The sequence below is a fragment of the Etheostoma cragini genome, chromosome 12 (assembly GCF_013103735.1).
Source record: "Etheostoma cragini isolate CJK2018 chromosome 12, CSU_Ecrag_1.0, whole genome shotgun sequence".
Lineage (NCBI taxonomy): Eukaryota > Metazoa > Chordata > Actinopteri > Perciformes > Percidae > Etheostoma > Etheostoma cragini.
In genome coordinates, this window is record NC_048418.1 from 14,686,139 (window position 1) to 14,692,947 (window position 6,809).

A 6,809-nucleotide genomic window follows, 5' to 3' on the forward strand; every position below is an offset into this window, starting at 1 on the left:
GCATCTTCCCAAGAAATGTCCACCTGGGGACTGAACTGCAGGTCTGTGAGCCAATGGGAACAGAGACGTTTCCCCAGAAGTAAAATATGTCACTTCCCTTTCTCACACATAAGTACAAGCAGGCTACCAATTTTATGGTTAATTTAAATCATTTTAGCTCAGAACAAGAAGCTTACAGTATTTTCAGTATTTAAACTCTGCTTTAGATGAAATACAAGTAACAAAAGCCAAACATAGAGTGAAATGTTAGCAGATCTAACTTCATCTTTAGGCTTTCATGAAGATGTTTGTAACTAACCCAAGAAGAAAAAAATAGATCTAACTCAATGCCAATATTAAATGCTCTTAGTCAGCTAAGGCACTGTTAAAGATTAGCTTGTTTCATTTGATAATTTTTTAATTGCACGTTGTCTTTGTATTCTGAGCAGGATGGCATAAAAAGATACAGTAACACTAAATCTAAGTAGAGAGACACAGGGATTACACAATCATGACACATGAACCCAAACCTTAACTTGTCATGACAAAATCAAACGAAGCATCATGTCATTTACGCCTTAGTTATGATGTTCATGACAGTGTCATTTCACTCTTACATAGATACCTTCAAATAAAGTGTAACCAAAAAGATTTATTTATTTATTTATTTCTATGTGTTTTGTGTATGTTTAGAACACAGTATAAGTTTAAGCACACATTCTTTTACTAAAGTCACTAACAACCCATCATGTTCTTTTTTATTTCAGAGGTACAGTATTATCTCTTCACATGGTTTTATAGGGCTAACACAAATGTTAGCTTCTCCAACATGCTAATATCACCTGCATGTTATGTTGCAACCTGGTTGTATTTTTTGTTTAGGTTATTTAGCGTGGTACAATCCTAACAACCCTAACACACCACAAGGAAGAAGTTTTCAATTTAACAAAAAAACAACAACTGCTGAGTAACGAGCCTCATTTTGCGGGGGCCCTACCAGCAGACCCGGGGTCCACGGCTGCAAGGTTCACAGCTGGAACAACTGCTCCATAGTTTTTTCCTAGTTGTGAGTGAATATTAAAATGAGTGCTGGTAAAAAAAATTTTTTAAAAGCAAGCACACTCAAACAGAAAGATGTAAGGATGTGAGAACTGTAATGATGTGAAATAAATAAATAAAATACAGATAAGTGCAAATATGCCCCTCTCTGTTGTTCAGACAGTTCTTCTCTTTCCATTTTATAATGTTTGAAAGAAAACCATTCAAAAGTTGATGCTAGAAAAAAACATTTTGTGAGTCACTCTGCAGCTCTGTGTTCTCTCTTCTGTAAGAACTCAGACTAGAAAAGCTTGAGGCAACATGAGCAGTCATCAAGTTTTCACCCCACACCTCCACACGTCTTTCACATTTTAGTTTATAGAGAGCACAGTGCAACACTTCCTGCTTTGGTCACATCCAAGGTCGACATCTTTGGGCAGACATTTGAGGAGACCAACCAGTTTAGTGACTAATCAACAACAGGCCCTGTTTTCAAAAACCAAGTGACTGAGAGAGATTGAGATCACCCTGACAAACACGCACACAGATGTGTTTTACAAGTAGCCTAACACGCTGGCTTATATTTGACATGTGCATTTGTGATGCTGCGAGTGATTAACTGTGCATGGCTGTTGTGTATGTTTCTGTGTAACATGAAGCAGGACGAGGTCAGTGATCAGCCAGGGTTTCGGAGTGGTTTTACCAATATATGTCGAGAAGAGAAATTTAGCTTTAGAGGTATTTTTATCATTGTGTGAATGCTGATTCAGCAGCATTCACAGTATTGTTATCCGATTGTTCCGATGACTTATGGTTGCTTACTACTCCACTTCCACTCTTCATTCTAAACCCCAACCGGCCCGTCAGACACCGCCTACCAAGAGCCTGGGTCTGTCCCAGGTTTCCGCCTAAAAGGAAGTTTTTCCTCGCCACTGTCGCACTGTTGCTTGCTCTGGAGGAAACTACTAGAACTGTTGGGTCATTGTAAATTCTGGAGTGTGGTCTAGACCTGCTCTATCTGTAAAGTGTCTCGAGATAACTCTTGTTACGAATTGATACTATAAATAAAATTGAATTGAAAATTGAATACTACTTCTGTATACTTTCAGCTACAAAAACCATTGACATATCTAAATGTTGATCTATTTAAAGACATTTGTGCTTGTGTTCTATTAAGCTTTTGTCTAATTTACATTGAGACAGCATTCAAAACTTTAAACTATTCACAAAGCCTTCAGCTATTGGAACATTAATCATCGGTTTTAATTTTTTTTGTACAGTTTTTGATAATCACTGTTTAAAATTGCGCTTCTTTCAGGCTTTTTCTGCGTTTATGATGCGTGTGTCTTGCATTACCTAGACTTTGTGGGAAGTTGTTATGTTCGTTCAGACTTTCTTTGACATACTATACTATAACTTTAATGACTTTTGTCAACATTTGACTTTTTTATTATTTTTTTACATACTATATTATGACTTTTTAATCACTTTTTTAACATACTATAGTATGTTTGTTTTAGACATACTATACTATGACTTTTTATCACTTTCTTGACATACTATATTATGACCTTTTATCACTTTTAAGACATGCGATGCCATGACTATTTTTTTTAACATACTGAGATGATTCTTTACATCATATACTAAGTTTTATACCATGACGTTTTATGATTATTTTTGCTATACTATACTATGACTTTTGACAACATTTTCATGACATGCTTTCATATTTATTTTGACATACTATGCTAGGACTGTTTTTAACAAACTATTATATGACTTTTTATCAATTTTCAACATGCTACGTACACTGTGACTATTTTCAACATACTATACTGTCACGATTTGTGACATATTATTCAAAGTCTTTTTATCACTAATGTACACTATGATTTTTTTCACTTTACTATATTATGTAAATGTACTTATATGGCGCTTTTCTAGTCTTAACAACTACTCAAAGCGCTTTTGCATCATGCAGGAACCATTCACATACACATTTATACACTGCGGCCGAGGCTGCCGTACAAGTTGCCACCAGCTCATCAGATAAACACTCACACACATTCACACTCCGATGCATCGGGGGCCACTCGGGGTTCAGTGTCTTGCCCAAGGACACTTAGACTTGGGACTACAGGGCCAGGGATTGAACCAACCTCCTTCCAGTTGGCAGGCAACCGCTCTACCACTAAGCCACAGCCGCACTGTGACGTTTTATAACGTTTTCAACATAATGCACTGTGACTTTTTCGACACACTATACTAAGACATTTTTTACGACTATTCTTTCTATACTATACCATCGATTTTATTTTACTACACAATTACTTTTTATAACTTTTTTACATACTATGTCACGGCATTTCATAACTTTTGTTAACATGCTATACTAAGGCTTTTTTATGACTTTTTCAACATGCTATATTATGACTTTTTTTCCTCACACTAAAAAATGACTGTTTTTTCAAAAAACGACATATCATAGCCTACTCTGACTTCATTAAGATTTATACATTCTATGGCTTTTTGAAAACATTCTATACTTAGGTTTTTTTATGACTTTTTCAACATGCTATATTATGACTTTTTTTCGACATACAAAATATTACAACTTCTCATGACTTTTTTCGACACACTGAACAACTGTTTTTGACATACCAAACTTACTTTTACTCAAGTAGTTACTTTTATCAACGTACTATACTATGACTTTTTCGTGACTTATTTGACACTCAATACTATGCTGGGAGGTGGATTCTCCAAAAGTGCTAATCTTTTTTTTCCCAACATACTATACTATGAGTTTTCTATGACTCTTTTCGAAATACTGTACTCTCACTTCATTAAGACTTCATTGAACATACTATGGGGCGACTTTTTTCTAATAATATTAATATTATATATAATATATATAATATTATTATAATATAATATAACTCTTTCATGATTTTTTTTCCCTATAGTATGAGTTATTCCTTAGCTCAGTGTGTTTGAAGACTGGTTGGGATGTCATAGGTTGGGAGTTTGATTCCAATTAAGATTTTCTTGATTTTTTCGACATCCTATACTTTAACTTCACTAAGACGTTTTTGACATACTATACTATGAAATTACAAGTCAATACTATGACTTTTTTCAGAATGTTTTTCGACATACTTGTACTATACTATGACTTTTTTTCCGACTATTTTCAACATACTATACGATGAGTGTTTAATGACTTCTTTTTGACATACCATACTATGACTTTTTACTATGACTTTTTTCTGCTTACTATTCTGTGACTTTTTAGAAGACTGGTTGTGATGTCTTAGGTTGAGAGTTTGATTCCCATAAAGTGCTTTACTTTTTTTAAGTCAGCTGTCCAGAAGAAGGTCACACTATACTATGACTATTTTCAACATACTATACTATGACTATTTTCAACATACTATACTGTGACTTTTTCCAGAATTTTTTCAACACCGCATACAATGAAGTTTTTATGACTTGTTTTTGACATACAACACCATGACTTTTATGACTATATTCGACATACTACCTTGACTTTTTTCTACTTACCATTCTATGACTTTTTTTTACTATACAATGATTTTAAATAACTTTTTTTACATTCTATACCATGGCTTTTTATAACTTTTTTGAACATACTATACTAAGGCTTATTTATGAATTTATCAACATGCTATAGTATGCCTTTTTTCAACATACAATATATTACAAGTTCTTATGACTTTTTTCAACATACTGTACTATGAGTTTTCTATGACTTTTTTTGAAAAACTGTACTCTGACTTAATGAGACTTTTTTGAACATACTATACTGTGACTTTTTTGCGACATACCATAATATGACTCTTTTACAACTTTTTTCAGTATAGTATGAATTATTCTTTAGACTAGTATGTTTGAAGACTGGTTGGGGTTTCATAGGTTGGGAGTTTGATTCCTATTATCGTTTTCCAGATTTTTTCTACATACTATACTCTAACTTTATTATGACGTTTTTGACATACTATACTATGACTTTTTTCAGAATTTTTTTCAACATACCATACTATGACATTTTTTCCGACCATTTTTCAACATACTATACAATGAGTTTTTTAAGACTTCTTTTTGACATGTCAAACTACAACTTCTTATGACTATATTTGAAACACTACTTTGACTTTTTTTCTGCTTATTATTCCATGACTTTTTAGGACATACTATGTCTTCATTTAGACTTGTTTGACATATTGTACTAGGATGTTTTTCAACATACCATACTAGGACCTTTTTTCAACATACTATACTTTTATGAATGTTTTGGAATGTTACAATTTGACTTGTTCTTTAGATCAGTCTGTTAGACGACTGGTTGGGATGTCTTAGGTTGAGAGTTTGATTCCCATAAAGTGCATACTATACCATAACATACTATACTATGACATTTATATGCCTTTTTTTGACACACCATTCTATGACTTTTTTATGACTTTTTTTGACATACTATAATATTACTTTGTCATGACTTTTTTCAACATACTGTTACTATACTTTGACTTTTTCCATGATTCTTTTCTACATACTTTACTATGATTTGTATGTTTTTTTTCAACATGCTATATTTTGAATTTTTAACATAATATACTATGAGGTTTTTATGACTTTTTTTCTTCATACTATACCATGACTTTTTTCTACATACAATAAATTATGACTTTTATGAACACTATCTATACTTTGACTTTTTCATGACTTTTTAGTCACTAGATTATGAATTATTTCTGATTCTTTTGACAAACTATACCATGACTTTTTTCAGATTTTTTGGACAAATTATAATATTACTTTTTTCTACATGCTATACTATGACTTTAGTTCAGCATTTTAGAAGACTCAATTGCTTGTCTTTTTTTGACATACTTGACCTTTTTGACATACGATACTATAACTTTTTTGTGACCTTTTCCACATGCTATTCTACGACTTTTTCAACACACTATCTATGACCTTTCTGACTTATTTCAACATACTATAGTATACTATAGGCTACATAATATACATTATTGGTATTATTTAACATTTCAATGAAATTCATTGAAACCATTCCCACTTTTCCACAGTTAGAAGCTTTTTGAAGGAACTGCATTTTCTATTCATCATTTTTGTTGTGAAACAATCTGATCAAGATTGTTTTGTGATTCAAATCCTATCATCAACCGGCTAGACCCCAGGGGGTTGATTTCGGAAAGCAGATGCAAGATCTCAGAGAACAACGCGACAAGAAGCAGGGTTCAGTTCACAATGTTCTAAAGGTTTATTGAGACACACAAGGATATAAATATTCTCTATCAATTCATTTAGTTAAAGTGTAGTAAGATAAGAGAGTCAGGATGGGAGGAAGGATTGTCTCAAGGTCTGTTTACACATACATATAAACAGTGTTGCACTCTAGAATACATAAAATGGATGAGAACAACTTTCTTCAAACTTCTCACAGAATGAAATGTAGCATTATTCACAACAAACATCTTCAACAAATAGTTCATGTACAACAATTTGGCTTTTGTTCAATTTACACTTTTTCATCCATTAACAAACTTCTTAAGAAGGTGCATTTCAGGAACTCATATCTTTAGTTATATATATATATATATATACACTACCGGTCAAAAGTTTGGGGTCACTCACAAATTTCCATTGGACTCCAAAACTTTTGACCGGTAGTATATATATATATATATATATATATATATACATGTATTTTTTTCAATTTTTTAATTTTTAATTTGTTTATT

The 6,809-nt window shown here is 32.6% G+C and overlaps 1 long non-coding RNA gene across 1 annotated transcript in view; it reads right to left on the reverse strand.

Annotated features, from left to right (window-relative positions):
* Positions 1–6,809, reverse strand: part of LOC117954416 — a 305,368-nt gene that overhangs the window by 103,550 nt on the left and 195,009 nt on the right. The window lies entirely within an intron of this gene.